Genomic DNA, 27277 nt, shown 5'->3' on the forward strand with positions numbered 1-27277 from the left:
GGCAATTTGTAGTGACAAGGTAGCATGAGAGAGCTAAATTGTACTAAAGCATACTAAAGCAACAGCAGAAGAAAGCTAATTGCATGCATTAAAAGCAAGATGGTGAACTGTATTTGAAGCAGCAGCAACATTGAAGCTGAAGGCCCAATACCAGATTTTAAGGCTCGAAGCTTAATATCTATCCCAAGACAAGACAGCGGTCCTAACTGTAGACTAGGTGTGAACGTTAGCAGATGGAGAAGGTCATAAAGCAGCAGCAGGAGAGAGCCCAAATGCAGTAAACCATGTAGAAGGTGACCATGTAGAGAGTGGCCTATAAAATCAGTAGCAGCATCAGGAGAGGGGCCATGGAGCAGTGATAGTAAAGCTGAGGGCACAATTGCCTCAAAGCTGAAGGTTAATTCTGGAAGATTCAATTTTAGAAGAAATGGCTGCAAATGTGATGGCTCAATTTTAGTCAAAACCGTGCAGCAAAAGAGGGTCAAATTTTGGAAGAAGCCTTAGCAGAGGGCCAAGAGTTAAATAATAGGCACAGCAGCGACATGGAAGCTGAACGTCCAATCGCACTCAAGGCAGCTGCAAAACAGGAGGCCCAATTCTAGACATACCCTCAGCGAATCTGTAAGATACAATTGTACATGAAGCACAGTAGACGAGGCAGCTGCAGCGAAGTAGAGGGAGAGGGCCAAACTGTGTAATAAAGCAACAGTAGAAAATCACATATACTAGAAGAAGTAGGAGGGGCAACCTGTAGTTAGAGTAATATACAATATTACTCTTAGTTACTGTATATACAAATAACGTGTCGACTTATTTACTTCTGTAGTTATAATAATGAAAGGCTTTGCTTGTCCATGAAGTATGAAATTCAATGTGTTTCATTTTAGTGGTTAAAAAGAAAAACATTAAAAACACCAGTACCATATAATATTTGAAATGCTTAAATCAATTCAAACACCTTTTGGTGAAAAATCTAATCTCAAAAATATACCTCAAATTTACTATGTGAAGTAGTTAAAAATACATGACAATTCAACATAGTGTATGAAGAAGGGTTATCATAAAACCAAGCACAAATAAAGCCTACCACACTTATGTTCAGGTAAACAATTAAGGAATATGATATAGAAAGTCTAATGTGAGTTATCTATGTCATCCGGCCCCTTTTTTCATCGAATCTCCGGCTACGCTGGAGATAACTCAAACATTCATTGAGGTTAATGTTATCGTACCGGTGACGGTCACGATCTCACGGGGACTAGCCTTTGCTACCAGATCTCCCATACAAACAGAGATCAAGCAGACGTCCAGAACCGGAGTTAACAATGTGATACCGATGAGGATTTCACAGTTTCATTATTACGGTTTCTTTTTCATCGAATCTCCGGCTTAACCGGATATCGTACAGGCGATCAGCATTGAGGTTAATATTAGATTTCCTCTGGTTCACGTTGTCACTATGACGGACCTTTGTTTGTACCGGGGATGGTTACCGGAGATCCGGTACAGTCGGAGATCACTCAGACCACGGGTGGCCAATCTTTTGTTTTACCTGAAAAAAAAAACCCGAAAAAAAAAAAAAAAAAAAAAAAAAAAAAAAAATTATTTATGAACGTAACTATGCCTATATTTATGCATGTATTTAATCTAACTATGTATAAATATGGATAAATATCCATACAACATCGTGTTCAAATAGAATTAAATTAATTATGCCTATATTTATGCATGTATTTAATTCTAACTATGTATAAATATGGATAAATATCCATACAACATCGTGTTCAAATAGAATTAAATTAATTATGCCTATATTTATGCATGTATTTAATTCTAACTATGTATAAATATGGATAAATATCCATACAACATCGTGTTCAAATAGAATTAAATTAATTATGCCTATATTTATGCATGTATTTAATTCTAACTATGTATAAATATGGATAAATATCCATACAACATCGTGTTCAAATAGAATTAAATTAATTATGCCTATATTTATGCATATTCAATCCTAACTGTCTAAATATGGCTAAATATCCATACAACATAGGGTTCAAATAGAAATACATTAATTATGCCTATATTTATGCATAGTCAATTCTAACTATGTCTAGATATGGATAAATATCCATACAACATAGTGTTCATATAGAAATAAATTTCCACCCAGTGGCGAATGCGCCAACAGTGTCACATTTCATGAATTCAAGTGTCGCACTATACCCCAGAAGATAATACATTAAATAACTTTTCTTTAAAATGGCTTTTTAAGAGTATACAGCTGATCCCAGCCTGTGAATAGGATCGCTAACCAAAGTTCAAGGAACATCCAGACTTATGTCCCCTTTGTGTTACAGAAGGTTCGCCTGCATGGTTCCCATCAGGATGATGATGATTCTCTCTGGCCTGCAAAGAGAGGCTCTCCACCCTTGGGTATCGAAGTTGGGAAGGAATGCTCCATCTAGAGGTCCCTATCTCCTCGGAGTGTCCTCTCTAAGGTTGGACAACGACCCCATGGATGGGCAGGTATGTGGGGATGAGTTTTGAGCCTTCAGCTTTGCAATTACCTACGTCACCGACCTAGGACCATTAAAGGATCCTAATGTTCATGTTACCCTGCATAGACTGTGACGGCTAAAAGCAACACATTCTAAGGAAATCCAAGGGGCTATGACGAGCTCTAAGGTAGGGTGGTGAGTCAGTGCCGTTCAGGAACTCGGATATAGGTGGTACCATAAATCTGGAGGGCATAGACGTCCTCCCTCTGGGGGACCTAGATTTTACTCCCAGGTACTAGATTTCCCATTCAACGGATTCGTTCGATTGAAAGAGATTGCCTTGGTTAGCTTAGACAAGGTACCGAAGGTAACGGTATTATTTCCTAAAGGGCAGGCCCGATCTGTCTGGACCAGGATGTTGTCAGCCTGGGGGGTACGATAATTCCAGGCTCTGCCCTTCCAGTTCGACCTACACGTTTGTTGGTCTGATCGGGTCAGTTGTGGGAAGTACATTCTGTCTGAGACCTCTATCAGACAGGAATTGATAGTCGGTTTCCCACTCGTCATCACAACCTTCCTCTGGTTCGACGATTTTGTATCTGACCCCCCATCATCAGGTGGTCTACCTCACTGATTCCCCAGGTACACAGTCCAACTCCGTTGGGATGTTTTGCCTGCATGCAGCCCTAGATCCGAACCCTCAGGCTCCTTTCATGGACACCAGGGAGGAAGCTACAGGAGTAGAAGACAGTCCCGACATCAAGGCGGACCTAGGAAAAAGGGGGCTCGGAGAAGGGAAGGACCTAGATTCACTCCCTCACAACGCGGTGGTCCTGGTAGAGGGAAGACTTTACCACTTTCGTGACCATTGGACTCGGTCTGTGGGATCATAGCATAGTCTCTAACGGTTTGAGATGAAAATGGCCTCAAGGTCCTCCTCCTCCGCCAGTGACCTTCTCCCAGAAATACACTCCCGTCCTGAAAGAGTACACCACAGGGTTACTCAAGAAAAAGCAATCAAACGACTATCTCTTAGGTATGGACCTTACTTCCCCGTGGGACCGTCACCACCTCTGTCGATCTTACCGACCGCTATTAGCTTGCGCCTATAGCTCGAAACTTCTCTTCTTATCTGGGTTTCCACCTAAGCAGGAAAGCCTTTGTGTTCAAGACATGCCCTTCGGCCTCAACATTGATCCCAGGATATTCACGAAACTGGGAGAGGCAGTGTTAGAACAACTCAGGAACCAAGAGATACAGATCATTGCTTATCTGGCCGGTTGGCTCATTTGGGCCCGGCCGGCCATAGAAGGTAACAGAGCTACGAAGGAATTTCTTCGATCGCTCGACAACCTGTGATTTCGGGTCAATCTCCATAAGTCTCGCCTGCGACCATCAGGCCACTTAGAATGGTTAGCCATTCAGTGGGACCTTTCGAAGCACACGTTGTCTCTCCCTTCCAAAAGTAAGAGGAATAGGTTCCAAGATCAAGAATTTCTCAAGCACAAACAGGTGTCCAAAGAGCCTAGAAAGTATCCTCGGCCTTTCCCAATTCACTTCAGTAACAGATCTCCTAATAAAAGCCAAACTCAAGACATCAATCGATTTTGGAGAAAGAGAGCTACAGTACCTATAAGAAGACAAGGTCTCGAAGATCCCCTCTGTCGGGAAAATGAGACTACGCCCATGGTCCGAACCGAAGAACCTCTCCAAAGCGGTTCCTCTACAATTCCCACCTCCACAAGTGACATTCCATTCAGCCGTGTCTCTAAGTGGATGGGGGGATTTCTCCGAACATCAGATGTTTCAGGTTCTTGGTCACTAGCCATGAAACAGTCCCATATCAATGTTCTCGAAGCCATGGCAGAGTTCTTGACCCTGAAGAGAGAGACTCCTCCGAGGTCGACCCACATCAGGGTAGTGTCAGACAGCACAGACGAGGTACACTACGGAAACAGGGGAGGATCCAAGTCACCCAACCTGAATCAGATCCTGGTCACTTTCTTCGCCTGGGCAACAGAAAAGAACTGGTTCCTGTCAGCACCTCACCTAGCGGGAGGCCAGGATGTGAGAACGGGCTCACTATCCAGGACGAGTTCCCTGGAGTCAGAATTTCACTCCGGTGGATACTCAGGTTCGTTCCAGGCATCCAGGTAGATCTATTCACATCTCAGATCAATCACAAACTTCCTTGTTATGTGACCCCAATCCTGGACCCTCGGGCTCATGCCATGGACGCATTACCCCGGGATTGGAATCATTAGAGGAAGATTTCCCTATCTCTCCCAGTGAATCTTCTAAAAACTTTAACACCGACTGCGCTCCTTCCGGGGCGCAGTGGTTTTAGTACCACCTCACTGCCCAAGAACAGTTGGTTTCCTCTCCTCCTCGAGTGGAAACTCCGTCCCATCCGGATTCCGTTCCTCAAACTGACCCGAGTATTCCAAACTCACTGTGTCAGATTACTCAAGGATGTCCAAAACCCTAACTTTGTGGACTACAGGAAGTTGGCAGCTCGTAGAGACTCGAACATTGAACCGGAAAACGATTTCTTACTCTAATCAGTCAAAAGGGACTCGACAATTCGCCAATATGATTCGGCCGTTAACCCCCAAAATAGGTGGTCCCCTTGGAAAGTTATTCCTCTTCTCCAAGATACTTTTCTATGTCCGGTCACCACTCTCAGGGCCTTTTTAGCCACGACTGCTACCCGATCGTCTGGCCCCTTGTTTATCAGGGAACAAGGAGGTACCATTCCCATACGTGGTATTAGTCTATAGATCCTATACTTCGTTTGACAAGCCAATCCGGGATCATTTCCCCCAGAAGATGGACTTTGATGACCTTATAAAGTTCACGGGTTGGGAATCTCCTATGGTCTTCAAACGCCACTATCTAATGAACTTACAGGCTCTTAAATACCCAACAGTTGCAGCTGGGAGCCGTATCTCTCCCCAGTGATCTTTTGTTCTTCCTTTCATCCATCTCTTTTCTTCTCCCTCCTACCCGCCACTCGCACCACGACGCCGCTTCCTTGGTGGTTCGTTAGCCCTAAGTTTATTACATATTAGGTTATGTTTGTAACTATTATTGATTACCGTTGTTACAGGGTTGGGATATTCTTAGCCATGTCAGTTTTGTAGCATGTTTCCTCTGATACTCGGAGGCTTCCCTGTTATCATGTTTGTTTACCTTAATTATTTATGATTTTCTTTACATGGTGTTGTTTCTCTCCCCTCTTTAAATTAGTTATTGTTGGGCTTGGAAGGCATTCTCTGGTACATTTTCACCCGGCGCCACAGATCGACCCAGAAAAGGGATTTTGACGAAGGAAAAATCTATTTCTGGGGAGAGACCTGTGGCGCCCGGTGAAACCCTTCCCCTTTATTTTACACAATCCCACCCTTTCCTTTCCAAGCCATCATGGCCAATACAGAAGGATGTTGTTCAGATGGCGCTCGCGTCGTGGCGAGGGTGGTGTGGCGCTGGTGGTTGGCAAGGGCCTTTGTATCGGCCCATCCCTTTGACGAAGGAATTAACTAAATGGAAGACAACCTGTGAATAGTGGATTTCACGCGCCTTTGCTTTATACACGACACCCTAAAGGTGCTCGCGCGAGGGTTGTAACCTCAGCATTCCATGCTTTTATCTTTCTCTGGTATAATTGGAAGGTTTTATCAGAAAAGGTATATAAGAAGGACTCTTTTCACCCGGCGCCACAGATCGACCCAGAAATCTAATCTCAAAAATATACCTCAAATTTACTATGTGAAGTAGTTAAAAATACATGACAATTCAACATAGTGTATGAAGAAGGGTTATCATAAAACCAAGCACAAATAAAGCCTACCACACTTATGTTCAGGTAAACAATTAAGGAATATGATATAGAAAGTCTAATGTGAGTTATCTATGTCATCAAAAACATATTAAAACAATTTGTAACTAACACCTTACTGTGTACTGTGTCAAAAAAAACCTCCTTTGAGAAATTAACTATACAGTATCGCTTGCTTTGAGAAAAAAAGATTAGAAATATTTACTGTATTTTGAAAATTTCAGAAATACCTCTTGGTGATATGTAAAACAACAAAACTTGTAAACTAAAACACTAAAATAACATATTTAAGAAATTTAACAAGCCACACTTCATACTCCTGAAATCCAAAATATTAATTTTCGATATCTTCATACCAGACCTTAAACTTGAGTTAATCAATATCAACATGATAAATCCTGTCTCTTAATAAAAGTTCTGAACAGTTTTCACAACAGGCTGGGTTCTTAAAATAAAAAATAGTTCATACCCAACATCAACAAATTTTTAGTCAGTTTAAACAAACCTGAAATGACCCTACAACATAAAAATGTACAACTTGACAGGAAAACTATTGTTTAATAACAGCCATACACTTACAGATAAAACTGACTAAAAACATGGAGTTCAACTTTCTAAGAATGCAGGATTTTTGTCACCCTGAAATCTATACACCACCTCATTATCTTGAATAAAAAACTTGAGCACCTGTCTTGTCCAAAATGTATGGTTTACTTTAGGATATCGGGTTATTGTACAAATATTTCGTTAAAATCACAGCTAACCAATTCCCAAGCACCTGGCACAACGGATATCTGAACAATTTGCTCACCATGACGATGGATAGAACAACATTCCATTACTGTGTGAACCCTGCAGGGGAACTGCTGTATTTGTAAGTGTGTTTCAAGGCAGAGTTCAGGAGCTTCCTTTAACAACTTCCTGTAAAATCTAGTCAAACAATTTTTTAGAAAATTAATTTCATTACAGAGAATAGTTTAGTTTCCACTTGTACTTTTTACCTATCTCTATGGCTCAAAAGAGATACATTCTCATGGCTAAGGTTGGTTGACCAGTATTTAAAACTTTCATGTAATGTGCTTAGCTATTCCTAAGAGAACTAAGCTCAGTCTTGAATCCACCGTGGTATCTTGGAACGAGTCTTCAGTTTCTTTAAATTTTCAATTTGGAGCAAACCTGGAACAAAACTAATTTGACTTGCATTAGTACTAAATATAAATTATAAACAACCTATGAAGATACCTAAATTTCTAAACATACAACTTCAGTTCTGTTACATACCTGGCCCTAACAAGCTATTAAAATCACAAATTGAAAAGTATTTTGTATTTTTCCCTACCACTGTGTACAAACCAGACTTTAATAGGAATTATAATTCCAGCGAAGCTAGAAAATGGCTGATAAAAACATTTAAGGAGGTGGTTAGCAGTTGCTCGCTTGTGGAAAATAAATCACCAAATAGGCAATGGACAACAACTATGATCCGAACCTAGGGTTTTTTGGGATGGTTGAGGCAGGGAACATAATAAAGGGCTGATTTTTATAATAGGAAAATATAAATTACTCAAAATTTTTTTATTGTTCCTACACAAATATAAATCATCATGCTTTAATATTTGACTTTTTCTTTGGAGGGAGGATATCCCATGTCAAAGCAGTTGGACCTGTAAAAGGATCCAAAATAATGACTCCTGTCAGTCTCCCCAACAATATGGACATAAAGAGGTCACAAAAGCTGGACTCAGTCCAGTGAATGGTAGACTGTCACGGACGAACCCAAATAAGTGTTGAAGATATGGTGTCCAACATATAGTAGTTTACGAGAAATTGGTTTGCATCCATCTGTTTGTCCTCCTCTGGGAGAGGGGTAAGATACAGTACTTCGGAGAAAAAAAAGAAAAAAAAACATGCTTGATCATGCATCTGTTCCAGCACATAAAAGCACTATTACTGCATCCAGGGAGGGGAAGAAAGAAGAGTAAAAAGGCCAAACATTCATACCTCTAGTTCTAGACTTTTCTCATGACCCATATCTTAAGACGATGTACTTTTTGTCCCATGAGGGAGAACAGTATAGTTCATTACAATACCTATTGAACAGCTACCATTAGATTAGGAGTGAAGGTATAAAGGAACCTGTGCGTATACTCCCAAAGGTAATAGGCAGTGACAATTGTCTGACTTTTCCAAACGCCTGCCTTCAAGATATATCACAGTTTCTTCCTGAATGCTATGGTAGATATGATACTTGAGACTTCATGCACATAAGCTCGGGATAGTCCATCCATTCCATCATTGATGTCAGGATAAGCATGTCTGATAGTCTCACGAAGGAGTGGGGGTGTTCTATGATAATATTGTTTTTACCCTTTCAGTGCTGAGAAGGGGTCTCTATTGCTCCAGTCTAAAGTTCAGTCTTTTTCAGGTATTGTCATAATGCCCTCACAAAACAGAGAAACTGTCTCCCTGATCTTCATGAGTCACTTCCTGTAGGGAAGAGATGGAGGGCTCTAACATTAGTTTTGAATGACTGGGGTTATGGGTCTTGGTAACAAACTCTGGAACATAGGTGGAGACCACCTTAGGTGTGACCTGATATACAAAATATGCAGTTAAACTACAAGGCTCCGTCGAGGTAAAAGCTAGAAGGGAGACAGTTTTTAGGGTCAACTGCTATCCGACACCAATCTCAAGGGTTCATATAAGGCTGGCCCGGTTAAAACACCTCCAAAGAAGTCAGGTGCTGGTGGTTTTGAGTTCCCTAGTAGGAGGAGGAGACTGCTTGAAGCTCCTCATGAGCATAGACAATTCCCATGAAGAGGATAGGTTTAAACCATTCTCAAGACCTAGCTTAAGACCATGCAATAGCCTTATCACCACAAAGACAGAGGAGCTTCCCCACACAAATGCCGACTAGGAAATTGGCAACCAATTGCACATGGCCCACTTTGCCTGGGAGACAGCTTCAGAGGATCTTTGCAGGTATCCAGACATTTTCAGTGCAGTGCCTTGCAAAAAGCCTTTTGCTTGGAGGAGCTGGATAGTAGCCAACTGTGAAGAGCAAAGGAATCTACTACAGTAGTGGTACCTCTTAAGTTGGGGCTGACAGAGAAGGGTGGGCCATAAAGATAGTTCTCGAAGTATTTTAAAGAAGAGCATATGTAGGTCTGGATACCAATTGAGGTGTGGCCACTCGGGAGCCATCAGCATTTTCCCAAGATCTGTCATCGTCAGCAGTCTTCATTACTTGGAAAATCAGGCATAAAGGTGGAAAGGCGTATCCCTATTGTTACAGGGGTGTTTGAATGTTTCATCTGATGCCGCAGTCAGGTCTGCAACTGATGAGCAGAATGCTGGTAGCTGCTGCTTCAGCTGCGTGGCAAGAAGTCTTTCTGCAAGGCAGTGATGTAAAGACTTTTTTACCATGATCCCCAGATCGTGGCATAAGGAAATAAAGGATCTTGATCCTGAAATAATGGTCTCTTGGAGGAGGAAAGAATCAGCCAGTCTTCGAGGTGCAAGAAAAGATCCGCGTGCAACACCTGGGGAGCAGTAGACAGTCCAGAGCATGGGGTTTTGAACTGGTACGCTACTCCGAGGACAAAGCGGAGGTATTTTTGGTAGGCCAGATGGATGGGCATTTGAAAGCAAGCATCCTTCAGATATACAGAAGGCATGGAACCACCTTCCAGTATTCGATCACATACGGTGCTTGCCTTATCCATCTTGAGTAAAAAGGGCAAACATAGCTCTTTCAGTGATACTGATTGATGATCAGTCTCCAAGCCCCCAGATGACTTCTCCACAAGGAAGAGAAGATTGTAAAGGCCTGGAGAACCATCCTACAAAACTTCTAGTGCATTTTTCATTTCCATTAATATCATTTCTACCTCTAGGCCCACAGCTTTCATGATCAGGTATGATAGTTCTTGAACATCATCGGTATTAGAGTGAGGGGAGGATGTGAGTTGATGAAAAGTAGCAGTATCCATCCTAGATAACTTCCATCACCCACCTCTGTTCTGTGCTGCTGCTCCATTGACCAACAGCTCACCTGACAACTCCTGCTCACAGTGGCCATGAAGAGTAGAATGCACTTGTGTCTACCTTTACTCTTTTCTACCCATCTTTCTGTTCTGGCTAGGTTGGGAGCGAAAGGAAGGAGTAACATCCACGCCTTTCTTAGAGAAGGAAGGGAGTACTGATGCAGATCTAGCACTGGATGTCACAAGCAATCTTCAGACCCAACTATCGGGGGGGGGGGGGGGGGGGGCACAGGATTCAAAGTTCTGGGCATAGTTACCTTTGAAGGACCAGACCCCTTAAAGGTAATTGCTCTATGGATAAGGAAGTCCTTCCATACCTTTCCACTGTGAGAACAGGGCTGCAGTCTAAGATACCAGTGTGTTACTGTCAAAAGTAAATCCTTGTCCCACCAGCCAAGCAATGCATGAGGCTACAGCATCTTTCTCTTTAGAACCCAACATGGCCTAGTGGGTAGCTAATTGGTGAACTATGAAGGTAACACCCTTGGCACCTGACAGGATCAAGTCCTTGTACTTCTTTGTCATCTAAGGGTTTGCCAAATCCTGGGTTATGGAGAAGTACGAGACTGCACCTGGCCAGTGGTTAATAAAAGATTTTGCTCAGAGGCTCCATGGAAGTAGACTCAAGTGCTGACAACGTCGTGCAATTGTACTGGGGTCCCTTCATTAAGGTCCCTGCCATCAACGTAGTTAATAGTTAATCAATCTGTAGAGGAGAAGGTTTTGCATCTTCCAGTATAAAGAATCGTAGTTCCTTGAAAACCGTGGGATGTAGGATCTTATTCGTTTAGCTAGAACGTAAGAAATTCAGTAATTCAGAAATGGAAATTGATCCTATCCAAAGCAACAATAATAAGTATCTGCTCAGCACACTTGTAGGGGGATAATGGAAATCTAGACATATCAGAATAATCAGTGATAAGAGGCATCTAACAGATTGTGCTCAAGGAGCACAACAGCCATAGCCAGGGGATCCACCATAAAAACAGGGTAGATATCATATTGCACATTATTAACACTAGGTAATAAAATGTTAACAAATTTACAGCCATCATCATACACGACAGAAACCTCAGAGGGCTTCTGGCACTAAGATCCAAGCGTGTGGAGATAACATTTGCCCCTGAACCCAGCTTACAATGCTTCTCACTGCTAACAGAAGGTGAAGGAGGGGAACAATCTCCCTTAGCTCGTTTCTAACAGCGAGAAAGATATCTACCTCGCTGGGAGGATGACCATTCCCTACAATACTCACATGGAGATTCCACAAAACATCTTTTACCTCCACACGATGGGAAAACCAGATGAGGATCCACTTTTACCTGGCTCATGAATGTGACGCTAAACAAAAATTCATTAAACTGTTTTCATCAGTTAAGTGCCACAGATAACTATATATAGTTTGGATGATGAGAAAGATGATTTTGAGTTAGAATGGACATTAAAGTTGTTAAAGGGAAGTAGTTAATGAAGGGTAGTGAGCGTATGTACGCAGCCCCTCCCCCCACAGTGTCGCACAAACTTTTGTTTTAACCTTCGGCTCAGGACTGAGAGGGGTGGTCAAGTTGGGAAGTTCAACTTTAAAGAACTCAGGTTTGTATAGCTATGAAAAATACAAATCACTTTTAAAACTGATCAATTGTTCCTACAAACAAACAAATCTTTGATCCTTTAAAATAGAGAAACTCTTAAGTGGTGGAGGCTGTCCCCTCGAACTAAACTGGCTGGTTCTTTTGCTTCCCTGGTCCAGTATGGGAGCAAGGGAGAGGACTCCAGGGTCTGACCAGTATCAAGTTATGTACTTTGTTGGTATTCATTCTACGATCCACCCCTCAAAGGAGAACTACTACTCGGAGACTTAGTTTAAGATTTGGGCCCAAATGTAGCTTACCAGTATCATGTCAGGAGCCAATATATAACAGTAAGCCTGCTTCATCCCCAAGTGAAGGAAGCTAAGATGCAGAAGAGAAGTCTTTCTAAATTTCATCCAGAAACATTACCATAGTCAAGATACTTCCTGTCTAATGCAGGAGCTGGGATGGCTACATATCTTGAGCAGCAACTAAAAGGCCAAGAACAAGTGTTTTAAGAACTTATACAGAAGTCTGAAATGGTTGCTTGGCACTTTTAAGGTCCTGTCTTCATCCCCTGTCTGACTGCAAGATTCTTGAAAACTGGGTTCATGTACCAAAGGGTTGCAAGTTTTGGCTACAAATTTGGCACCAAGCTAAATGAGACTTCCTCCCTACCCTCAGTCTTGGTTAGTATAACTGCTTTTGCAACTCCATAACTCTCTTCACCAATGATTGGATTAACAAAAAGTCATGGGTCACGACCCAGTCTAAAGAACTTTAGGAGGTTCATATGGGGCACACTAGGAAGACCTAAGATGACAGGTTACGTCCAACTCCAGGGCCCGAGGTTCCAGGATGGGCAAAACCGCTATAAACTCTTCACAAGCATAAACAACTCCTACAAGGAAAAATGTTTCTGCCCTTCAGTCAAAGACAAGGCATAACGCTGAACAGTAGCCTTTCACAGCCATGACAGCGGGGCACTACTAAAAGATTGATAACAAAGCCCCAATTTGTCTTAGAGATGGTAACAGATTGGGATAACACTTAACTTGTGGCTATCTACGAGCAGCCAGGTTCATCCCAAGTCTTAGTGTGATCAACACAATGATCAACTAAAGAATCAGATTGAATGGCACATTGTTGATCTACTAAAGAACTAAATTAAATGGGAGAAAGGCGTAGGCATCTACACGACTCCATGCTTGTTGGAAAGCATCCTTCTCAAACACTGCCCACGGATCTGTTAAGGCAAATAGAACACCAGCTTCCTGTTTTGCCAAGTGGAGTACAGGTCTACTACTGTTGAGCCCCACTAAGTAAGGCTGTTGCTCCCACTCCGACCCTACCACCTGCCACTTTCTTACCCGGAATGATTCTGGCTAACAGCTTTACTGTATGGCACAATTCCCCTTTCAGATGTGCATCTTAATTTGTCAACTTGCAAGAGTTAGGTAAACTGTGCCTCCTTGCTTGTTGACATAAGCTACAACGTTTGCATTGTCGCTCATTAACACTACATACATTCTTTGAATGCTTGCAGCACTGGTTGAATCTTTAACACTGTGAAGCTACGTTTCATCCACTGACCACACCCTTGATCAGACCAGGTCACCCACAAGATGGCCAAACCCATCCATCAATGTATCTGAGACCTGTTACATGCCTGTACAAGGGGAGTTAGGAGGGACTTCCCTGGCAAAGTTTTTCTTTGTCAAACCACCAAGTAAGATTGGTCTGTAGACCTCTTGTCCCACTGGGGCAAGATAGATTGGAGATACTCCTAGAGGTTAATCAGCAATCCTACTAACAACACAGAAGGGTTCACTTGTAGAGAACTGCAAGAGTGACAAGCTTCTACAACAAGAAAAGATGGTTGAGAAGAATTGGCAAACATTAAGCTGGAAGTTTTGTCTTTTGACAGAACAGTTGCATTACTTCCTTAATATTACTAAACAGATTGTCTGACGTAAAGAGACAGTAGGCTGTCAAGTCTATCATCTTGCCTCGTTACTTCAACATCTGCCTTTGTGTGACAATTTACTTCTCAGAATTCATCACAATCCTCAGATTGTGCCTAAGGGCAAGAAGTTGACCTTGATCCTGTAGCAACTACCTCTCTGAGAAAGCCTGGATCAATCAATCATATAGATACATCTAATTACATACACCATATGAGTAGGCCCCCAAGACGTCACCAACGTGACTACTGGGGAGTATTAGACAGTGTGAATCATAGTCTTAAACTGTCACTACTCATTTAAGGAGGAAGAGGCCGTACTTGCGAGAGGCTTGATTAATGGACCATTGTAAGCATGAAGTCTCCTTCTCTGATGGAATTCAGTATAGCTTGTACCATTTCCATTTTGAACCTGATTGGCAGTATAAATTAGTTCAGGGGAGAGAGATTAAAAATTGTCTGCAGCCAGAAAGTTGAATTCTCCAAGAAAAACTTGACTGTAGAAGACCAAAAATTTGTCCCTTTCTTCTCCAGCATCATTTTCACCTTCGCGACAATGCTAGTGTTTCCCTTGATGATTGAGTATAGCTGCAAACACTACCTGTCTGCAGGATAGTTGTGGGTCAGTGGTCTGGAAATGGCAGCAAGTACAGTACCTGTCCTGAAGGACATTTACTACCTAAAGCTTGTCCCCGTGTGTCTGCTAAGTTGCCCCATAGTATGACAGGCCTCCTTCTATACTTCTGGCAGCAGGAGAGGGAGAATGCCAACATCAGCATCCCCTTTAACTATTGTACCCTCTTCTTGCCGCTTCCATTTCAGAACTGGCCAGGCTGGGGGTGCCTAGAAACAGCTTGGCATGAACCGAATCATTGCGAGGGGGGAAAAATTACACGTGGGACCTTCTAACCCACCAATCACACAGGCATGGCCACACCCTTAGATCTGTCAGTAAACAGCCGGGAAGCAGCCTTTGGAGTGTATCACTATCACTGTCCTCCATAGTATTTCTCTACTTCTGCCTGAATGCGAGGACGCGCAGCATCCTGATGCGGCCCTGTAGGGCGCGAGAGGACAGGGGCGCCCGAGCGTGTATCCGGGAGAACTGGGCGAGGGCGCGTGAGCGCTGGTTCAGGATAGCGCGAGGAAGGGATGGCGCGTAGGTTGCCGCTGGTCCGACAGGACAAGCATACTCGCCTGTGGGCGCGCTGGGCGCGCAGGCGATCGTGGGCGCGCATCAGGATGTGGACGCACTGGTGTGCGCTGCTGCGGTGGGCGAGCAGGACGCGCGGTTTGATGAGGGCGCACAGGTGAGCGCTGGAGGGTTGCATGAGGCGCCTTGCTGACTGGAACGGGGCGCGCAACAGGAGCGTCGCGCGCGGCTGGAACGCGTGCAGGATCGCGCAGTCTGGAAAGAGAGCCCTGGGGTGCTTGTGAGCGCCCGTGCAATAGCTTAGGCACCTCCTGGGCGGCGCGCTGTGATGTGGAAGCGCTGGCGCGTTGGCGAGAGGACTCTGTGAGCGCCTGTGCGCTAGAATAGGAACCTCTTGAACTGCACGCGACGAGGCAGGAACTGGGGAATGCTGGGGCGCAGGTGGGAGCTGGCGCGCTGTCACAGGAACTGCTGGAGGGAGCCGGGGCGCAGAAGGATGTGGGCGCGCAGGGGAACCCTGGCGCGTAGCAGGAACAGGGGCGCGCACGCGCGCATGTGAGTGCTGTGGCGCTAAGATAGGAACAGCGGCAGCAGCAGGAGGGCTCGTAGGAAGAACCTGGCGCTTGAGGGCAAGAGGCGCGGTTTTGCGCTCGAGGCCCTTCAGACCAGAGGGGCCCGGTGCCTGCTCAGTGGCAGGATCAGGTGGCGCGCAACGCGCACCTGCAACATTTAAGGGTGACGGCAAGTCAGCAGGTCTGGAGGAAGACTGGTCACTGTGTCCCGAAGGACGGCCATCATCCTAAGGGGATCGCGAACGATCCCTGGAGAGGTCTAAGGTGGTAGCTGGCAGGGCCGGCGAACGGCGAGTCGTCTCCTCCGCAGAGGACTGTGGCGACGACGAGCCGAAGAGGCGCCTCCTAACTCCCTTGTGAGGGGAAGGAAGGCCTCTACGGCGAAGGGGAGGACGAGCCTTCCGCCTTGTATGCCCACGAGGGGCCGTGGGATTAGCAGGCTGATCATCAAGGGGCCTCCGCAGAGGAATCTCTGTAAGTGAACTCCCCCGAGGGGGAGAATCACCGGCAGGAGAGACCAGGGGACTTAGATCCTCCCTCAAAAGGTGTTCGGAGGGGGAATCTAAGCATCAGCTACCTCAGCAACAGGAACGGGGGTTTGACTTGACCCACGAGATGTCTCCATCACAACAACGTCAACCACAGACAGAGGATCTATCCCTGCTGTAGTTGGCGATTGTTTGACAGCTGCACAAAGTTTGATCATGTCAAACAGGGCTTCCTTGGAGGGCGAACCCTGCAGCCCCAAGGAAGCCCAAAGCTGTAATAAATCACGATTAGACATATTCAAATCCTCCTTGCTATGGGAGGCGACTACCTCTCCCGCACCCCGGGATCGGTCAACAGCAATACAAACCTCTGTCAGGCTACCACTCGCCGGCCTATCGGAAGAGACCGCTCGAGGGGGAGCTTCGGAGGAGGAAAGGGCTACGGAAGAAGAAGTCCTAGAATTTTCTCTCTTCAAAGAAGCCTCTGAAGGAGAAAGATCCTTTTTGGACTTTTTCTTCCGGAGCCGGGCAAACCTCTCCCACTGGGAGGTAGACCACTCCCTACATTCTATACACACGTTATCACTATCACACCGCTGGCCCCTACAGTGAGGACATAAAGTGTGGGGATCGGTGTCGACCGCCGACATAAAGGTCCCACAAGGGCGGCCGGGAAGTCCAGGACAAGTACGCATAATAGTAGAGGCCAACTTCAAACACACTGAAAAAGCAAAAGCAAAAACAGATTAAATATGGCCGTCAAAGCGAGGGAGAGAGCAGACAGGTCTGTCCTCCGCCCGAGCCAAAAGTAAAGTGAATCATTCACCGGTGTGTGTGAGGGGGAGGGGGGGGGGGTTAGCTAGGTACCCCTCCCTACCCCCCCCCCCCCCCCCCGCTAACTAGCGGCGGGGTAGTAAACCCTCGTTAAATCTTTTATGGCTCGTCATTCAGCTACGCCAAATTAATTACCCCATGTAAATACTGTAGCGTGGTTTGTATTTCAGTTACGGAACAAACTTAAAATAAATAACTTTGTATTAAAATGTACATGTTTAACCATTGCATAAGGAATGCCATCGGGTCCAGGAGCTGTATCGTCGCAAGAAGCGAGTGCGGAATAAAGTTCTCTTTCAGTAAAAGGAGAATTATAAGATTCTTCCCTTCCTGTTGCAAAATTTAAAATTTTCTTTTCTTCAATGCTCCTGTACTGGTGACCAGGAGCTGCTACACTCTTGCATGATACATTTGAAAAATGGTCAGCCAGGGCATTGCTAACTTCATTTCCTTCAGTCACAAACTAACCATTCACTTTCAACACTGGTGGTGGGTTCGGGGTAAATTTGCCTGCAATTTTTTTTATTTTCCTCAATACAGAAGATGGGGGTGTTCTACTATTAAGGAAACAAAAGCCACCCAAGATTGGCGTCTAGCTTCTTTCATGGCACGATGGAACTGTGCTCTACACTTTATGTATGATATCAAATTTTCATCCGTACGGCGTCTACGCAATCTAGTCAGGGATTTTCTGGTGGCTCTGTGCAAGGCTGTTAATTCTGAGGACCACCACGGGACTGGTCGTCTTTTGAATAGTCCTGTGGTTTTGGGAATCGAATTGATTCCTGCTGTATGGAGAGTTCCATTCAGTAGGTCTATGGCATCATCAATACTTTCAAACTGTTCTGCTCTCCCTTCGATTTCACTTAGCTCAGAAAATTTAACCCAGTCTGCCTTGTCTAGATTCCATCGTGGCGATCTTTGCAAAGGCGGACCCTTGTTGGTTTTTATAATGATTGGTGCATGATCACTAGTATGCCAATCATCTAATGTCCTCCAATCAAAATCAAGAAGGCAGTTAGAGCTTGCGATTGAAAGGTCAATGCATGATAAGGTATCTGTCTGAACATGGAAGTGTGTGGGCTCTCCTGTATTAAGGAGTCCCACATCCTCATTCTCCACAATTGATGAGATGATATTGCCCCTTGTGTTGGCCAAAACATCACCCCATAAAGGATGTCTACCATTCATATCTCCCAGTAAGAGAGAAGGTTGAGGGAGTTGTTGAATGACCTCTGCTAAATCATCATATAAAATATTATCATTTGGAGGTAAGTACAGAGAGCATATTGTATATTTTCTCCCTATATTAATTTGTACAACCACTGCCTGCAGGGTTGTACGTATAGACATAGGTATTTGGGGAACATCTCGACAAATGTACATGAGACTTCCGCCATAGCTCCCTGCTTGTTGATTATATGGTGTTCTATAGCTAACATACTCTCGAGGACTAGGAGTGTTAGAATCAAGCATACTTTCCTGTAGACATACAATTATGGAGGAATGTTCATGAATTCGGAGCTTAAGTTCTTCATATTTCGCCCTCAAACCCTGACAGTTCCATTGCAAAATGGAGGAGAAAACTATGGATTATTTCTGGAAGACATCTTGGATGAGGTCTTCGCATTAGCAGTTTTTAATCTAACATTGTTACCTGTAGGTTTCTTCAGAGGTGGTCTTGTTATGTTGGGTTTTAAGTTTTTTTTTTTATTTGTACCCTTTTGATCTATTTGTGGAGGTGGATGGTGGACCTCAACTTGAATTTCTGATTTATTCAGTTTATCTTCTGGTTCATTAGAAACATCAACAGAAAACATTTAATTTATTTGATGTCATAACCTTAACGTTTCTAATGGAGGGTGGAGAGAGAGATGGAGGTCTCTCTCTTTTACAATTAATAGATGGTGGGATTCAAGGTTTTTGCACCTTTCCCACTACAGGTGCATCAGCTAAGTTAGTCTTAAGTGGAACCTCCATCAGATCAGGCAAGGACATGGCCTGACAGAGGTTTGTATTATTTTTTGTAATGGGGGATGAAGGCTGTACAGAAATGGGAAATGACCTAGTGTTAATACACCGTGGTAAAGCATCAGGAGGCAATATGGTTACCTCATTATTTGACATTTTATCAGATGGTATACTTTTTTTTGAGCTATTGGCAGTACTAGGTTGGTTTGATTTTAATGCTTAGCATATGTATTTGATTTATTTAACAGTCTTTTGGCATGGGTCACACTTATATGTTCTAAGTTCGATTTGTTGAGGGCAGCTTCCTCCAACTTATATAGCTCGCAGCTCTTGTCTGTGGATTTATGATTTGAGCTGCAATTTAAATACCTGGCTCAAAGTGCACACTCTCCATGGTAAGCTTTGGAGCAAATACCACACATCTTCTCATTTTTGCAAACTTTAGACGGGTGCCCAAATTTAAAACAATTGAAGCATTGCAGTGGCTTCTGCTTGAAGGGTCTCACTTTAATCCTTTCGTTCTCAATAATAATATGAAAAGGTACATCAGCATCCTGGAACGTAAGGATTATCATTGATGTACCTGGGACTTTGTGAACTTTCCATACATTTAGTGGACACATGGCCAGTATCTCCTCCTCTGTAAATTCATATAGATCTCTGTTGAAAACTACGCCCCTTCCGTAGCTAAAATTTAGGTGGGGTTTGAAATCTAACTTATGTCATCATTACTTATTTTCATATTGTACAATATTACAGACTGTGTACTGGATTTGGCATGGATAAGGAAACTATTTTTTCCAAAACGAGATATATCGCCTGGTACAATAGTTCCTACTTTTTTTCTGAATCAATTTGCCTATTTTAAAATAATTCCCCGTAACCCCCTTTGATTCAGCTATAAGCCACATCGGTGGTTTTGGATTTCTCTGGGAGGGCATAACTAAATCTGCGTCTTTTTCCAACCAATCGGCAGGCCTATACACATCCAAATCTTTTGGAACCTTATCACAGAGAGCAGCCGTGACATTAAAGTTATTAATTTTAATATTATTCAAGTTACTTATTGCACTAAATGCTTCGTCATAACTACTATAAGATATCCATGAATCCCATGTTCCAGCTTCAAGTTTCATCCTTATTTCTTTTATGCATCCATAGCATTCAAATGCTTTATATAGATCATCATAATTTGCCTCTATTGAAATTTGGGTAACATGAAGGATTCGAAGTTTCCTCGAGTTACCCAAATTACTAGATTTTGAAATATCAGTAGAATGGTCCTTTCCCGTTCCGAGGTCATCAACAGAACTTTCCCTTATCACATTATCAGAGGTCGTCAACAGTGCCGGGGGGGGGGGGGGGGGGGGGGGTCAGCAAATCCAGGGGATGGGGAGTCAGTATTTGAAGGGTACCTAGTTAAGGATGGGATTTTCTTTGTTTTTTGTTGGTTTTGTTGGTTTACCTGCTTGAGAATTTTAATTAAGTATCATATGTTGGAAAGGAAATTTGCATTCTCTACTATCGGCACAATGAGAGTATACTTCCCAGATGGTTCACTCCATACCCTACCCGAAGGATAGCATCAAAACAGATATAGAGGCACAGGTGTAAGCTAAACCCGCCTGTTAGGACTGAGACCAAGGATATATGGAATCATCCTCCCCATATCTGTAATGATGGGCTTCCGGCCAAAAGCCATGAGTCCCACCTCAAGGATTGGATCCCCCTGGATTCCGATGACCCAACCCTTAAGAGTAGTTCCGCCAAAAAGGTCCAAACCATCTTTAGGATGGCTGAGATCATCCAATACTCTCATATATAGCTTTGAATGCAAATACCTCCCAACCGTGATCCCCTCTCCCATTCATCTAAGCAGGCAGTAATAACGAATGTGGAAATATCCACGCCATTTAAATAAAATAAAAATGAATATATAAATGAACAAATAAAATAAATATATATATATATATATATATATATATATATATATATATATATATATATATATATATGCATACATCTACATTATATATAACTTAAGGGAAATAATACTCAGAGTTCGGACAGCAAGACAAAAGAAAGTTGATAAAATTAGGAGAAGGTCAAAGAAATATTGAGCAGAAGGAATAGAGGAAAGGGAGAGAAATGTAGATTCAAACTTGGGGAGTAATTTCCCCAAGTTCAAGAGCCCTCTTTCCCGTCATCAAGTTTCAGCACGGGAATGAAATGCCATGCTGAAGCTCTATGACTTCATCAAGGCATTCTCTCATTAAGAGGGTCGTTAAGCTAGAACGTAAGAAATTCAGTAATCCAGAAATGGAAATTGATCCCATCCAAATCCACACGATTAAGTATCTGCTCAGCACACTTGTAGGGGGATGAGGGAAATCTAGACATATCAGAATAATCAGGGATAGAGGAATCTAACAGATCGTGCTCAAGGAGCACAACAGCCGTAGCCAGGGGACCCACCATAAAAACAGGATCAATATCATATTGCACATTATTAACACTAGGTAATAAAATGTTCCAAATTTACAGCCATCATCCTCCATGACAGAAACCTCATTGGGCTTCTGACACCAAGATCCAAGCGTGGAGATAACATTTGCCCCTGAACCCAGCTTACAATGCTTATCACTGCTAACAGAAGGTGAAGGAGGGGAACAATCTCCCTTAGCTCGTTTCTTACAGGGAGAAAGGTATCTACCTTGCTGGGAGGATGACCATTCCCTACAGTACTCACATGGAGATTCCACAAAACATCTTTTACCTCCACACAATGGGAAAACCAGATGAGGATCCACTTCTACCTGGCTCATGAATGTGAAGCTAAATAAAAATTCATGAAACTGTTTTCATCAGTTAAGTGCCACAGATAACTATATATAGTTTGGATGATGAGAAAGATGATTTCGAGTTAGAATGGACATAAAAATTGTTAATGAGAAGTAGTTAATGAAGGGTAGTGAGCGTATGTATGCAGCCCCTCCCCCCACTGTGTTACACAAACTTTTGTTTTAACCTTCGGCTCAGGACTGAGAGGGGTGGTCAAGTTGGGAAGTTCAACTTTAAAGAACTCAGGTTTGTATAGCTATGAAAAATACAAATTACTTTTAAAACTGATCAATTGTTCCTACAAACAAACAAATCTTTGATCCTTGAAAATAGAGAAACTCAATAGTGGTTGGGGCTGTCCCCTCGAACTGAACTGGCTGGTTCTTTTGCTTCCCTGGTCCAGTATGGGAGCAAGGGAAAGGAATATAGCAACCCCCAATCAGCCTAACATTGGAATAAGTAGGCTGACAGGGTCTGACCAGTATCAAGTTATGTACTTTGTTGGTATTCATTCTACGATCCGGCCCTCAAAGGAGAATTACTACTCGGACACTTAGTCTAAGAATTGGGCCCAAATGTAGCTTACCAGTATCATGTCAAGAGCCAATATATAACAGTAAGCCTGCTTCATCCCCAAGTGAAGGAAGCTAAGAAGCAGAAGAGAAGTCTTTCTAAATTTCATCCAGAAACATTACCATAGTCAAGATACTTTCTGTCTAATGCAGGAGCTGGGATGGCTACACATCTTGAGCAGCAACTAAAAGGCCAAGAACAAGTGTTTTAAGAACTTATACAGAAGTCTGAAATTGTTGCTTGGCACTTTTAAGGTCCTGTCTTCATCCCCTGTCTGACTGCAAGATTCTTGAAAACTGGTTTCATATGCCAAAGGGTTGCGAGTTTTGGCGAAAAATTTGGCACCAAGCTAAATGAGACTTCCTCCCTACTCTCGGTCTTGGTTAGCATAAGTGCTTTTGCAACTCCCCAACTCTCTTCACCAATGATTGGGTTAAAAAGTCATGGGTCACGACCCTGTCTAAAGAACTTTTAGGTGGTTCATATGGGCCACACTAAGAAGACCTAAGATGACAGGTTACATCCAACTCCAGGGCCCAAGGTTCCAGGATGGGCAAAACTGCTATAAGCTCTTCACAAGCATAAACAACTCCCACAAGGAAAAATGTTTCTGCCCTTCAGTCAAAGACAAGGCATAACGCTGAACGGTAGCCTTTCACAGCCATGACAGTGAGGCACTACTAAAAGATTGATAACAAAGCCCCAATTTGTCTTTGAGATGGTAACAGATTGGGATAACACTTAACTTGTGGCTATCTACGAGCAGCCAGGTTCATCCCAAGTCTTAGTGTGATCAACACAATGATCAACTAAAGAATCAGATTGAACGGCACATTGTTGATCTACTAAAGAACTAAATTAAATGGGAGAAAGGCGTAGGCATCTACACGACTCCATGCTTGTTGGAAAGCATCCTTCTCAAACACTGCCCACGGATCTGGAAAGGCGAATAGAACACCAGCTTCCTGTTTTGCCAAGTGGAGTACAGGTCTACTACTGTTGAGCCCCACTAAGTAAGGCTGTTGCTCCCACTCCGACCCTACCACCTGCCACTTTCTTACCCGGAATGATTCTGGCTAACAGCTCTACTGTATGGCACAATTCCCCTTTCAGATGTGCATCTTAATTTGTCAACTTGCAAGAGTTAGGTAAACTGTGCCTCCTTGCTTGTTGACATAAGCTACAACGTTTGCATTGTCGCTCATTAACACTACATACATTCTTTGAATGCTTGCAGCACTGCTTGAATCTCCAAAACTGTGAAGCTACGTTTCATCCACTGACCACACCCTTAATCAGACCAGGTCACCCACAAGATGGCCAAACCCATCCATCAACATATCTGAGACCTGTTACATGCCTGTACAAGGGGAGTTAGGAGGGACTTCCCTGGCAAAGTTTTTCTTTGTCCAACCACCATGTAAGATTGGTCTGTAGACCTCTTGTCCCATTGGGGCAAGATAGATTAGAGATACTCCTAGAGGTTAATCAGCAATCCTACCAACAACACAGAAGGGTTCACTTGTAGAGAACTGCAAGAGTGACAAGCTTCTACAACAAGAAAAGATGGTCGAGAAGAATTGGCAAACATTGAGCTGGAAGTTTTGTCTTTTGACAGAACAGTTGCACTACTTCCTTAATATTACTAAACAGATTATCTGACGTAAAGAGACAGTAGGCTGTCAAGTCTATCATCTTGTCCCGTTACTTCAACATCTGCCTTTGTGTGACAATTTACTTATCAGAATTCATCACAATCCTCAGATTGTGCCTAAGGGCAAGAAGTCGACCTTAATCCTATAGCAACTACCTCTCTGAGAAAGCCTGGATCAATCAATCATACAGATACTTCTACAGTAATTACATACACCATATGAGTAGGCCCCCAAGCCACCACCAACGTGACTACTGGGGAGTATTAGACAGTGTGAATCATAGTCTTAAACTGTCACTACTCATTTGAGGAGGAAGAGGCCGTACTTGCGAGAGGCTTGATTAATGGACCATTGTAAGCATGAAGTCTCCCTCTCTGATGGAATTCAGTATAGCTTGTACCATTTCCATTTTGAACCTGATTGGCAGTACAAATTAGTTCAGGGGAGAGAGATTAAAAATTATCTGCAGCCAGAGAGTTGAATTCTCCAAGAAAACCTTGACTGTAGAAGACCAAAAATTTGTCCCTTTCTTCTCCAGCATCATTTTCACCTTCGTGACAATGCTAGTGTTTCCCTTGATGATTGAGTATAGCTGCAAACACTACCTGTCTGCAGGATAGTTGTGGGTCAGTGGTCTGGAAATGGCAGCAAGTACAGTACCTGTCCTGAAGGACATTTACTACCTAAAGCTTGTCCCCGTGTGTCTGCTAAGTTGCCCCATAGTATGACAGGCCTCCTTCTATACTTCTGGCAGCAGGAGAGGGAGAATGCCAACATCAGCATCCCCTTTAACTATTGTACCCTCTTCTTGCCACTTCCATTTCAGAACTGGCCAGGCTGGGGGTGCCTAGAAACAGCTTGGCATGAGCCAAATCATTGCGAGGGGGGAAAAATTACACGTGGGACCTTCTAACCCACCTATCACACAGGCATGGCCACACCCTTAGATCTGTCCGTAAACAGCCGTGAAGCAGCCTTTGGAGTGTATCACTATCACTGTCCTCCACAGTATTTCTCTACTTCTGCCTGCACATTACTCTTTAGCAAGAATGACGTGGACCTCCACAACAGAGTTATGGAACTCCAGTGCTACTTCCAATTTAGTTGGTTCTGGTCCATGGTCCAGAACCTTTGGGGCATAAAAATCTTGAGAGCCATCAGCAGGCTGCTTAACAGATCTACTCCTAACCTATGAATAAGAGTATTCTGTCCTAAGGACAGGACAAACATGGTATTTTTATTTTAAAATAAATTTTTAAATATACTTACCTGGTAGTTACATATACTGTATATAGCTTTAATCCCGCATTTCGTCGCGCACGGCAGAAATTCAAATTTTGCGGCAATCACCGCCAGGAACCATTCCCAACATTCCTCAGAAATTCCATGCCCCTGTTTTCAGAGGGGAGGAGGGGGGTGCCCTTTTATATATGTAACTACCAGGTAAGTACAGTATATCTAAAAATTTATCTTAAAATAAAAATACCATTTTTAAACATGTAACTTCCCTGGTAGTTACATATATATAGCTGATTGATACCATTGGTGGCGGGTTAGAAAACCTCAATCCCGTCGGGAATTCATATAATTATTAATAGCTACAAATTAGCAGTACCAATAATCTGGTTCTTACCTGATAAGGAAGCTGGCTTCATAGTTATCCTGCCTCATTTGCCTGCATTCCTTAAGAGACTCAGTGATCCACCCAGGGGGCTGTAAAAGTCTCTGTGGGGCTGCCACAAGGTCCTCGACCTAAGCGTGGCTAGACCTCCACCCTTGTTATCCTGACATAGCCATGGACAATGATTCTGACCACCTATTCAAAAAAACTAAAAACACACACCATAAAATTAACTTGACTTGCATCCCAGACTGTGGAAGGCTGCAACAACCTTCACAGACAACCTGTGATACCAAGAGCAAGAAAAAGGCAAGGGTATATCATAGGGTAGAGGCAGTAGTACCTTCTCCAACTACGACGCCGGCGGTAACCTACGGACCCAGGGAGCAACAAAATTCATATTGGGTCTGGACTTCTTTAAGGTAGCAGTCTGCGAAGATTGATTTACTTCGCCAAAAAGTCACCTCCAAGATTGACTTCATTGACCTATTGTGCCTATAAGTCATAGAAGTCGCTACAGCTCTAACCTCATGTGGTTTTACCTTAAGGATTGGAAAGCTTCTTTCCTCAAAATTCTGGTGAGCTTCCCTTATCAAATCCTTAATAAAAAAAATGCCAGAGCATTCTTTGATAAAGGTAAAGAGGGCTTTTTAACTGAGCACCAGAGGTTGTCTGCTTGTCCTCTTAGGTTTTTGGATGCTTGAAGATAAAATTTTAGAGCTATCACTGGACAAAGGCCTCTCTCCTATTCCCGTCCTACTAAGCGAGATAACCCTGGAATGGAAAAGGATCTGGGCCAAGGTCGAGAAGGGTTCTCGTTCTTGGCGAGAAAGCCTAGCTGAAGGGAGCAAACTGCATTGTCTCCACTAAAGCCCCCCTTGCTGATGGCTTGCAACTCTCCTACTCTCTTGGCTGTAGCCAATGCAACTAGGAATAGAGTCCTTTTAGTAAGATCCTTCCAAGAAGCCTTGTCAAGAGGTTCAAACCTGCTTGAGTTAAAAAAAGCCAGGACTACATCCAGGTTCTAAGAGGGGGTTGGGTTGTTCTTTCTCTCAGCGGTCTCAAAAGATCTAATGAGGTCCGAGAGATCCTTGTCTCCTGACACGTCAATGTGTCTGTGACGAAAGACCGAGGCTAGCATACTGCGGTATCCCTTGATGGTCGATACAGCCAACTTTTCTTTTGTTCGCAAATGCAATAGAAAGTCTGCTATTTGGGCTATAGGGGTACTGGAAGAGGAAAATTTTCTAGTCCTGCACCATTCTCTAAACACGTCCCACTTAGATTGGTAAACCTTAAAATTGTGGACGTCGTCCTAGCTCTCGCGATAGCTCGTGCAGTTTCCCTTGAAAAGCCCTTCGCTCTAGCCAGCTTTTCGATAGTCGAAAGGCAGTCAGATTGAGAGCGGGGAGATTCTGACGGTACCTCTCTATGTGCGGCTGTGTGCGGCTGTTTGAGTAGATCGCTCAGACTTGGTAACGCTCTGGGGGTATCTACCAGCCACTCCATCACTTCTGCAACCCAAGGTCTCATGGGCCAAAACGCAGCTATCAGGGTCATGCGGGCGTTGTTCGACTCCCTGAACTTTTTCGAGAGACTGTCCAGGATCTTGAATGGTGGAAAAGCGTACACGTTTAGTCCTCAGTC

General features: G+C 43.5%; 1 long non-coding RNA gene across 1 annotated transcript in view; it reads right to left on the reverse strand.

Moving 5' to 3' along the window:
• Positions 1 to 6987: 6987 nt before the first annotated feature.
• LOC137626052 (uncharacterized) overlaps positions 6988 to 27277 on the reverse strand; it is a 38444-nt gene continuing 18154 nt past the window's right edge. The window contains exons 2-3 of the long non-coding RNA XR_011040967.1: positions 7344 to 7529; positions 6988 to 7263 (exon numbers count right to left, since the gene is read on the reverse strand). This is a non-coding gene — a long non-coding RNA (uncharacterized lncRNA). The remainder of the gene's footprint in view (positions 7264 to 7343; positions 7530 to 27277) is intronic.

This window comes from Palaemon carinicauda, chromosome 33 (genome assembly GCF_036898095.1).
Source record: "Palaemon carinicauda isolate YSFRI2023 chromosome 33, ASM3689809v2, whole genome shotgun sequence".
Classification (NCBI taxonomy): domain Eukaryota; kingdom Metazoa; phylum Arthropoda; class Malacostraca; order Decapoda; family Palaemonidae; genus Palaemon; species Palaemon carinicauda.